Source organism: Engystomops pustulosus, chromosome 7 (assembly GCF_040894005.1).
Source record: "Engystomops pustulosus chromosome 7, aEngPut4.maternal, whole genome shotgun sequence".
NCBI classification, from domain to species: Eukaryota; Metazoa; Chordata; class Amphibia; order Anura; family Leptodactylidae; genus Engystomops; species Engystomops pustulosus.
In genome coordinates this window covers 44,469,261-44,481,115 of record NC_092417.1, presented here as the reverse complement: position 1 = coordinate 44,481,115, position 11,855 = coordinate 44,469,261, and the positions used below count along the sequence as shown (strand labels likewise).

The 11,855-nt window shown below is 45.1% G+C and overlaps 1 protein-coding gene across 6 annotated transcripts in view; it reads left to right on the top strand.

The window, feature by feature from the left end:
• Window positions 1–243: 243 nt before the first annotated feature.
• Window positions 244–11,855, top strand: part of MGA (MAX dimerization protein MGA) — a 53,574-nt gene continuing 41,962 nt past the window's right edge. For 5 of the 6 annotated variants that reach the window (XM_072115693.1, XM_072115696.1, XM_072115695.1 and 2 more), the window contains exon 1: window positions 244–372. The gene's annotated coding sequence lies outside the window, so the exon portion shown is untranslated. Of the gene's footprint in view, window positions 373–10,766; window positions 10,973–11,855 lie in introns of those variants that run through there. The other variant, XM_072115692.1, reaches the window with a different exon arrangement.

Genomic DNA, 11,855 nt, shown 5'->3' with positions numbered 1-11,855 from the left:
CAAATATACACTCCATTCTCTTTGTATAGCTTCCCCTAATATGTAATAGTGTCTCCTCTCACACCGGGCTGGGCACTGCACACACCCCGGGCTGCTAGTGCGGTACCGGGCGCTGTCAGGAGGACATCGCCGATGTGACCTCGTCTCCGCGCTCCTCACAGTCACCATTCCGTGCTGCGTGTTATCGGGCAGGGAGAAGCTGCCTCACACACCACGTGACGCCGCCTCGGCCAATCAGCTGGAGCCTAGCGTCCAGCTAGCGCGGTGTGAGCCATACTCCGCTGAATGGCATGGGGGACGTGGAGGGTGTAGCGCTTGTCACCACTCGAAGGAAGTGCGTTAAGGGAGCGGGAAAACAACACGCCGGCACAGGTACGGATCAGTGTGCACTGCAGCCAACACTGCATATACTCAGTGCAGCTCCCGTTATGTGACTAATGCCCATTCCGCAGAGGCGCAGCAGGCGCTCAGTGTCACTTCCGAGTTACGTAAATGGCGTAACAGCCCTACGAGAATAGCGCCGCTACGAGGAGCGCGTCTCGGCCCCTATTTAGTGTTTGTTTACCGCTTGGGCGAGATATAGGGTGTGGCCTGACCACGTGACGCCCGGCAGCCTATCACAGCTCGCTTCTATTTGGTCTTTTGGCGCCTTGTGTGCGGAGTCTCATTGGTTCGCGTGTTTCGCAGTGTTTTATTGCCGTATGGAGGTGCGGGCACCCGGGAGCGGTCATCACTCGATGGCGCCTGCGCCCTCCCTCGTATGTGGTCACTGAAAGCGCGGGTGCTTTGTGTCTATCGACGCGTGAAATTCGATCGAAGAGAAATGGCGGCGGAAAGCGTGTGGATTTAGTGTGGCAGGGTGGGGAGGGCGGATCACGTGATCGAGGGCGGGGCTGGGTGTCTGGGAAGGTGACGCGCCTGCGCTGTCCTCCCGCAGGGTCATGTGAGCCGGTGTGTGCGGTGCTGTGCTGTGTGACACGTGATGGGGGTGAGGCAGCGGCGGCGCTGAGCGCATAGCAGCACTACAGCCGCGGCCAATACATACACCAGGCGCCGGGTCCTGGTTCTCTGTGTGTGATGATGAAGGCAGATTAAAGACCTCTGTGAACAGGGCAAAGTTATCCAAAACCTGGAAAACCCAAATCACCCCAGATACCAGCTGGGGCCCCAGTGATGCCCTAAAGGGGATGCACCCCTGCATTGCTCCCCCAGAGGCAACTGAAACTCTTCTCCAATAGTACAATGGATATCAGGAGCGGCTCGGGGACTTTTCTGAAAGTTGGACATTGTGGTTCACAGTCACACACCCGCCCCTTGTATTCCCTCTTATACTCTGTATACTACTTCCTTACCGTGAACCTCATATAAAATACCCATTATGTGTTCCACAGTCACATAATTAGTGATGGGAATTCCGGCTCTTCCTAGTGAGCTGGCTCAATAGGCTCCGCTCACTAGGAAGAGCCGGCTCTTCTAGCTCCTGAACGGCTCCCTATTAAATATATAATAGGGAACTGCAGGCCAGTCAGTCACACCACTTTTAACCCAAATGTAGCGGGTTAAAGGGGGTGTGGTGAGACGGTTAGGGGCTGGTTTAGTTAGTCATCGATGGGAGCTGGCTCCCATTCACAAACAAGAGCCGGCTCGCTCATGAACAACACATCACTAGACATCATCATCATATAATGTCCTCCGTCTTGTAACATCATCAAATAATGTCCTCTGTCTTGTAACATCATCAAATAATGTCCTCTGTCTTGTAACATCATCGTATAATGTCCTCCGTCCTGCAACATCATCGTTTAATGTCCTCCGTCTTGTGACATCATCAAATAATGTCATCCGTCTTGTAACATCATCAAATAATGTCCTCCGTCCTGTAACATCATCATATAATGTCCTCCGTCTTGTAATATCATTTTATAATGTCCTCCGTCCTGTAACATCATCATATAATGTCCTCCGTCCTGTAACATCATCGTATAATGTCCTCCGTCTTGTAATATCATTTTATAATGTCCTCCGTCCTGTAACATCATCATATAATGTCCTCCGTCTTGTAACATCATCATATAATGTCCTCCGTCTTGTAATATCATTTTATAATGTCCTCCGTCCTGTAACATCATCATATAATGTCCTCCGTCCTGTAACATCATCATATAATGTCCTCCGTCTTGTAATATCATTTTATAATGTCCTCCGTCCTGTAACATCATCATATAATGTCCTCCGTCTTGTAACATCATCATATAATGTCCTCCGTCTTGTAACATCATCGTATAATGTCCTCCGTCTTGTAACATCATCGTATAATGTCCTCCGTCCTGTAACATCATCATATAATGTCCTCCGTCCTGTAACATCATCATATAATGTCCTCCGTCCTGTAACATCATCATATAATGTCCTCCGTCTTGTAATATCATTTTATAATGTCCTCCGTCCTGTAACATCATCATATAATGTCCTCCGTCCTGTAACATCATCGTATAATGTCCTCCGTCCTGTAACATCATCGTATAATGTCCTCCGTCCTGTAACATCATCATATAATGTCCTCCGTCCTGTAACATCATCATATAATGTCCTCCGTCTTGTAATATCATTTTATAATGTCCTCCGTCCTGTAACATCATCATATAATGTCTTCCGTCCTGTAACATCATCGTATAATGTCCTCCGTCCTGTAACATCATCATATAATGTCCTCCGTCCTGTAACATCATCGTATAATGTCCTCCGTCCTGTAACATCATCGTATAATGTCCTCCGTCTTGTAACATCATCATATAATGTCCTCCGTCCTGTAACATCATCGTATAATGTCCTCCGTCCTGTAACATCATTGTATAATGTTCTCCGTCCTGTAACATCATCGTATAATGTCCTCCGTCTTGTAACATCATCATATAATGTCCTCCGTCTTGTAACATCATCAAATAATGTCCTCCGTCCTGTAACATCATCATATAATGTCCTCCGTCTTGTAACATCATCATATAATGTCCTCCGTCCTGTAACATCATCATATAATGTCCTCCGTCTTGTAACATCATCATATAATGTCCTCCGTCCTGTAACATCATCATATAATGTCCTCCGTCCTGTAACATCATCATATAATGTCCTCCGTCTTGTAACATCATCATATAATGTCCTCCGTCTTGTAACATCATCATATAATGTCCTCCGTCTTGTAACATCATCAAATAATGTCCTCCGTCTTGTAACATCATCATATAATGTCCTCCGTCCTGTAACATCATCATATAATGTCCTCCGTCTTGTAACATCATCATATAATGTCCTCCGTCTTGTAACATCATCGTATAATGTCCTCCGTCTTGTAACATCATCGTATAATGTCCTCCGTCTTGTAACATCATCATATAATGTCCTCCGTCCTGTAACATCATCATATAATGTCCTCCGTCTTGTAACATCATCATATAATGTCCTCCGTCCTGTAACATCATCATATAATGTCCTCCGTCCTGTAACATCATCATATAATGTCCTCCGTCCTGTAACATCATCATATAATGTCCTCCGTCTTTTAACATCATTTTATAATGACCTCCATACTGTAATATTATAATATAATGCCCTCAATCCTGCAACAAGTGGAGTGGGGGGCTGACTGCCTGCAAACCATACCCTATAAAATTAGATACGTTGCCAGAAAAGCCGTCTGTGTTTAGTGTTCTGAACCAAATGATCTAGCTTATTATAAAGAGCCGATCACTACCCCTGACGGCTCCCTGCATCATCCTCAGCCTAGAGGCAGATAACCCGGGCGGAGCCTGGAGTGTGGTACTGTTCCAGCACATCTGGAGTGGTAGGAAGGTGCAGATGTCGGACCCACAGTGATCAGCCTCTTCTCTCTATACTCTGGATACAGATAACGTTTTTTTGTATTACCAAGACGTTTGCATAAGACATTTGCATAGTTAAAGATGGGGATAGAGTTGCATCTGCTTTCCTTGTAATAAATTTACATTACAGTATTTTTTGGACTATAAGGCGCATCGGAGTATAAGGCGCACCTTCAATAAATGCCTGCTTAAATGTCTAGGTTCATATATAAGGTGCACTGGACTATAAGGCGCACATGATTATAAGGATGTATGACCAGCAGGTGGCAGACCTGTGCACAGTTCAAGGCAACTGTTGTCTGTCAGTACGGTTCATATATAAGGCGCACCTTTAATTTCTGAGAAAATCAAAGGATTTTTTGTGCGCCTTATAGTCCGAAAAATATGGTAAATGGTTTCCCATTGGAGACCATAATGGTATTTACACAGGATAGGTGCTGGTCTCATTTCTGATTTCTGCTGCATTGTACCTCTCCTGTACAGCACCGTGATGACACACGTACCACAAAGCCGCACCCACCGGGGCGGACCGTGGCCCAATCGCATCAGTGTTTCTATGAAAACGCCTGCGATCGGGAACGAGCCTCCGGTGTTTTGCGTTAATTTAATGCAAAACACCGGCGGCTCGTTCCCGATCGCAGGCGTTTCCATAGAAACGCTGATGCGATCGGGCCGCGGGCCACCCCAGTGGGTGCGACTTTGTCTGCGTTTGCAAAGAGACAAAGAGGTACGTGTGTCATCACCCTAAGGCTACTTGCACACGATGTGTGTTGCTATATTGAACGCAAGCAACCACCTTGTGAACTGTTGACAACTGAAAATGACTTCATGGGACGTAAACTGGACAGGAATAAGACCTGCCTATGTTTTTTGCATCTTAGGCCACTGGCTTGTGCATAGGGCCGTGTGCATGAGCCCAGAGCAGTGAAATGGGATGTGTGCTGGCTGTAGATAAAATGTATACATTCTACATCATGTGCAGGTAGCCTAAGGGTGAAGACACACATGGCGTTTTTGGGCCGTTTTTACTAAGTGCGTTTTCAGATCGTTAAAAAACGCATGCGTTTTTTGAAAACGCATGGGTTTTTGTCCGTTTTCATTGCGCAATTTCAGAAAAACTGACAAAAACGCATGCGCTTTTGACGATCTGAAAACGCACTTAGTAAAAACGGCCCAAAAACGCCATGTGTGTCTTCACCCTAAGGGCAAGTTCACACATTTTGTTTACAACCTGCAATACTACAGCAGAAGAGAAGTGATTTGCCTAATTACATTATTATTTACATTTGCAGAACGCAATATACACTCAAAGTTAACACATACATTACATTTTGTAAATGAAATGTTTACATTGATGTAATTAGGCAAATCACCTCTCCTCAGCTGTTGTAATGCACTTGAAAACACAATGCAAATGCTACCAAAAAACAACATTTGTACTTGGCCTGAGGGTGCTGTCCCACGTTGCGTTTGCAAACGCAGACAAAACCGCGCCCACCGGGGCGGTCCGCGGTCCGATCGCATCAGCGTTTCTATGGCTGCGATCGGGTACGAGCCGCCGGTGTTTTGCGTTAAATTAATGCAAAACACCGGTGGCTCGTTCCCGATTGCAGGCGTTTCCATAGAAACGCTGATGCGATTGGACCGCCCCGGTGGGCGCGGTTTTGTCTGCGTTTGCAAACGCAACGTGGGACAGCGCCCTAAAGGTTGGCTGCCTGTGGACAGATCTGTGCCATTACGTGGTCATTCTTATGTAAACTGATTGTTAAGGCAATACACAAGTCTTGTACAGGCAGTCCCCGGGTTACATACAAGATAGGGTCCGGAGGTTCGTTCTTAAGTTGAATTTGTATGTAAGTCGGAACTGTATATTTTATAATTGAAGTTCTAGACAATTTTTTTTTTTCTTTTGTCCCATTGACAATTAGAGTTTCAAAATTTTTTGCTGTAATAGGACCAAGGATTATCAATGAAGCTTCATTACAGACACTTTACAGCTGATCATTGCAGCCTGGGACTTTATTAAAGCATCCAGAGAGGTTCACCAGAGGTCACAGTGGGCAGAGGGTTCCGTCTGTAACTATGGGTTGTCTGTAAGTCGGGTGTCCTTAAGTAGGGGACCGCCTGTATAGTGAATTTTGCCGTCATGGGAGGCCATGCCCAACCAGTGAAGCCTCTTTTGTAAAACTGGTTAGGGTGGCTTACAAATTCAGATTTTTTTTTTCCCTGTAAAACTTTGTGACTTGTTTTCCCCTTAGGGCTCATTCACATGAATGTGTTTTTTCCTTGAAGCATGGAAAGTATGGTTGCCGCATTTCACTGACTGCACACTTTTATGGGAACAGGACGCATCATAGTAAGGGTGATGTCCGCGTACGCAGACAAAGCAGCACGTGTGACATCACCCTTATACAGTTATGATGATTGATCCAATCCGCAGGACCACCATCCCATATTCTGATCATGTTCTCAGCATGACAGAGTGACCCAACGGCAAAGCAAGGAGTCCTTACATCATACATAACTATGATCCTTGGAGTCCTGTCCCCAGAACAGTGTCAGGTCTGGGAAATGCAGCCACCGAAAACTATACAGCTCAACATGACACCTACATCAGATCCCTCGCAGTATCTAATGCTCCCATAGGGAAACACAACTGTGTAGACGAGAGTCTCATAATGGAGCTCCAAAATCTAACATGTTCCATTAAGTTGCTGTAGTTAATACAACAATCGGATGTCTTTGCCAGGGAGAGGGTTGTTCACTCTGTCTGGACTTGTGAGAAATGTGTTATTCTGTGCGTTGAGTTTGCCATACTGGAAGCTACTTTTATGGAAATAGGGAATCCCTATAATATCTAAAGCCTCTTTTCCACTGCACAATACAGGGATCTACTTCAAGCCAAGTTGCCCAAGAGTTTAATCCAAGAAACTAATTTTGTGCTCTTGAGGAATTTTTCCGGACTGAACCTGGAACCACTAAACTGAACTTAGTTCAGTGATTTGAGGTTGTGTCTGGAAAAGTGCACAAAGCGAGTTTCTTGGATTGAACTCCTGGGCAAGTTGTTTTGAAGTAGATCCCTGTACTGTGCAGTGGAAAAGAGGCTTTAGATATTATAGGGATTCCCTATTTCCATTAAAGTAGCTTCTATTGTGGCAAACTATAAAGCACAAAGTTTCTTGGGCAATATGATCAGTGGTTTAATGGACATCTACCACCAGGATGAAGGACTGTAAACCAAGCACACTAACATACTGGTCTATGCCCCCTCTGTCAGGATCTACTGTTCATTAACCCCTTAAGGACGCGGCCATTTTGTAGCTTAAGGCTCAGCCCGATTTTTTGGATTCTGACTTGCGTCTCTTTATATGGTTATAACTTTTGAACACTGTTACTTATCAAAGCGATTCTGAGATTGTTTTTTCCCCACATGTTGTACTTCATTTTAGTGGTAAATTTTGGCAGATAAGTTTTGCGTTTATTTACAAAAAAAAGAAAATATGATAAATTTTTGGAAAAATTTGCCATTTTCGAAATTCAAAATCATTGCGTTTTCAGGCAGATAGATTTACCACCTAAATAAGTTGCTGAATAACATTTCCCATTTGTCTACTTTACATTTTCATAATTTCTGAAATGTTTGGATAATTTATTTTGATGTCACGCGGCTTGCAAATAGAATATCGCTTTTCCGGATTTTCAGAATTGACTATTTTGGGGATAAATACAGTTTTGAATGGAATTTTACATATTTAGCATCAAAACCCCCTATATAATCTACCCATTTTCAAATCTGCACCCCTCAAGCTATCAGAAACAGCTTTTACGAAGATTGTTAACCCCTTGAGATCTTCATAGTAATTGAATCAAAATGGAGGTGAAATTTAGAATGGTCATATTGTTCCCTTATACGTTCATTTAGCCCTAAAATTTACACATTTCCAAAAGATAAAAAGAGAAAACCCACCATACAATTTGTTCTGCAATTTCTCCTGAGTGCAGAGACCCCCCACATGTGGCCGTTACTTGTGTTATGGGGGCACAGCGAGGCGCAGAAGGGAAGGAGGGCGCTGCAGCTGCCAGGATTTTAGTTTCCTCATTGGCCCCTTTTGAAGGCTATAAAATTTTAGCTTTTTCGTTATTGGGGCCATGTGATGCCATTTTTTTTGCGGGATGAGATGCTTTTTCCAATGTTACCATTTTGGGGTTGGTATCACCTATTGTTGAAAGTTTAGGAACTTTTTTTGAGGACAGGAGTAGAAAAGCATCAATTCTGTACTGGATTTTTTACTTCTTTTTTTTTTGGTGTTCACCGTATAGACTAATAATCATGTTATCTTTATTCTATGGGTTGATACGATTACGGGGATAGCAGACATGAATATATTTTCTTACGTTTTACTAAATTTGTCAAACAAAACCCTAATGTGGGGAAAAATCTATCATTTATGTATTGCCGTCTTCCAAGTGGCATAACATTGTTACTTTTTTGGCTACGGAGCTGGTTGATGGCTTGTTTTTTGCGGGACATGTTGTACTTTGCACCAGTATCATGTCTGAGTACATATGGTTTTTTGATCACATTTTATAGCATTTTTTGTGGGATTGAAAAGGTAAAAATCATAATTTTTGGAGGGTTTATAACAGTTTTTTTTTACGGCGTTTATCGTGCGGGTTCAATAATGATTTACTTTTATTCTACGGGTTGTTACGGACGCGGTGATACTATATATGTGGGGTTTGTCTTATGATTTAGACTTTTTTTTGAGTTATATGTCTCTTTATATGTTTTGGGGGTTTGGGGCATTTTTAGTGATTTATGACTTTATTTTTTTATTGAATAACTTTTTTTTTTACTTTTTCACTTTTATACCATGGGACATGAAGAAGCAATCATCTGATTGCTTCTTCATGCTAATATTCTGCAATACTGATGTATTGCAGAGTATTATCAGTGTCAGCCTATACACTTGCATAGGCTGGCACTGTGCCAGTAAGATGACGTCACAGACGCCATCTTACTGGCAATTCTTGCAAGTAACTCTGGGGTCCAGATTGGACCCCAGAGTTACTATAGCAACGATCGGCGCACCCCGAAAACGGTTCGGGGGGGCCGATCGTGGGGGAAAGACCCCCCAGATACATGTTAGATGCCGCGGTCGCGCTGACCGCGGCATTTAACGGGTTAAGCACCCGCGATCGGAGACAACTCCGATCGCGGGTGTTACACTGGGGTGCCGGCTATCAGTCACAGCCGGCACCCCGTCTTTCCCGATGCCGGTTCGGCTCAGATCTTGAGCTGAACCGGCATCAGCTCAGCGTCCGATATATCGGACGCTGAGCGCTAAGTCACTGCGCTCAGCGTCCGATATATCGGACGCTGAGCGTTAAGAGGTTAAGCTTCATATGCCCTTGTTTTTAAGAAAAGAAGACTGTAAAAAAATATGCAAATGAGCCTGGGGAGCTCCATTAACACATATTGAGCTTGGAGCCCCCCAGGCTCATTTGCATAATTTTGAAAGCATGTTTTGTAAAAAAACAAGGACGTAAAAAGCTAAAAGAAGAACAGATCCTACCAGATGGGGCACACACAAGCATGTACGTGTGCTTGGTTTACAATCCTCCATCCTGGTGGTAGACTTCCTTTAAAGAGAACCCGTCATGCAAAATAACCCCCCTAAACTAAATATATTTTCATTAACTGCCATTAGAGAGCATTGCCTCTATCCCTTTATTGTCCCTCTACATGCCTGTAAACCTAAGCAATGAGGTCCTAAAGCTGTATGCAAATGACCTGTGAAATGTCCAATGAAGCATTAGCATATTCAAGCTGTCCACTCTATTCATGAGTGGGAGGCACAGCCACACCCCCAGTGCTTGACTGACAGCCTGTATAATGATGTGAGGCTGTATAATGATGTGCTTCCTGGTGCTGGTGGCCACGCCCCCTGTGTGTGTATAGGAGAGATACAGCAGCTCCAGGCAGCCATGTTATAGCAGAACATGTCAGATTCATGTGTAGCTGATGTCTGTGTCTCTCACCTGTATATTAGGAGGATGCAGCATGTCACCAGATGACATACACACACTAGCAATGCTTTACTATACATTACACACAGACATGAGCAGGGGGAGGAGAGGGGAGGGGTAACAGGGGTGACATCACTGCCTCTGACCATGTGACCAGCCTCATTTACATAATAAAGAATAGATGATTTTACAATGATTAATGTATGAAATGACTAGATAAAGGCTGGGATGGGATCCTTGTGAGCTGCTCCAACAGGTAGTGGTGACAGGACTAGTGACACAGACCTGATGACAGGTGTCCTTTAAGGCTAAGCTTTTGTAAAGGTCCTAACTGGGAATATGGATCCGGGGGTATCTTAACATTGTTTTATTGTTGGTGTATGTGTGAGTTGGGGTGTAGTAGTAGACTGGTGACACTGGTAAATACAATATGCATCTCTTATTAAAGGTGGTTTCCAAGTTCCATAGGACACACTGATCAGCTGATAGCACATCGGAGGGGGGCCTGAGTGTCACCATATCACTAACCTGGACAATCCCTTAAAGCCACGTGCACTATGTACTCTCTGCTCCTTAGTATCAAGTAGCCTCTAGGCTTAGATAGGTATATTACGATAGATCCATGGTGGCAGGCACTGGGGTGTGATGTGACATGGTGTGGCTGCAGCACAATCCATAAGGCCAGGATATGGCAGGTGCTGCAGTTCTAGAAGCAGCCTCGCTGGGCGCTGTAGTGCCGCTCCTGGGTGTGGCGGTGCTCGGCCCATAAGCCCCTCCCACCGCTCTCGTCTCGGCGGCGGCTGACGGCACGTGATCGCAGCCTCGTGCTCTTTGCCGCCGCAGATGCCAGGTGGGTGACGTCACGCACCGCCTCTTCTGCGCCTGCGCGGGCTGCCGAGCGGCGTCGAGTAACTATTTCATATTAAAAAGAAAAAAAAACACAAAACAAAGAAAAGCCCCCGCACACCTCAGAGGGCAGTAACCCGGGGCAACTGCCCTCCTCCACCCCCGCGCCAGGATGGTGGGCAGCTCCGGCGGCCGTGACAGTGGAGGGGCTATGTGAGGTACGGGGCACAGCTGGCAGAGGGCGGCGGGGGAGATGTATGCGGAGGTAATGGCCGCAGGAGGTGGCACACGTCTGACCACTAGCTATATCTATTGTGGCCTTGTACAATAGTCAGTGGCAGGTCTCCGGGGCTATATCTGTATGCAGGGGCCTCAGCCATAGCATCTGAGCCACATCTCATGTGTAAGAGCCTCACCCTCCTGTACAGAGAGCACTGGTCCTGTGTACAACACCAGGAGGATCCCTCCAGGGGGCTATGTGTGATATAGTCTGTACTATCCAGCAGCACAGTTCTAGCTGCTGGGACTCACCCCCCTCCTTGCATTGAGCGGCAAGTTTCTGTCTTCCTGCTGGCAAGATAGACTTCAGCAGCATATTAGGAAGGGAGGATAATCAGCTCAAAGGAGCGCTTTGCTCTTTTAAGATATATTATTTATTTTCTTGTATTCACTTGTACTATTGATCAATAATTACATAAAGGAAATCTACCATCAAAATCCATCATGATAAACCCAGAACACTTACTCATAGATCCAAGCACAGTGCCGGTGGTAATCATCTTATATTTGTTGTCCATGGCCTTCCAAAATCAACTGAGCCTGAAGGGCTCTGTGGCCCTTACCAGAGCCCCTCCATTCTTCAGATTGACGGCGTGTTACAATGAGCAGAACACGTCTCACCATTCCCCTGCTATCTCCATCCTCCCTCTGCCTCTGTGTGAGAGGAGACCCGCTCTGCTCATTGTAACAGACTGTGAATCTGCAGCACATAGGGGCTATGGACACACCCACCTGAGTCTGTCAGGCTCATTAGAATAATTAGAAAAGTTGATTTTAGAAGGAAGAATGGTCCCTGTTTTATCATATGGGTTTTAGGGGTGA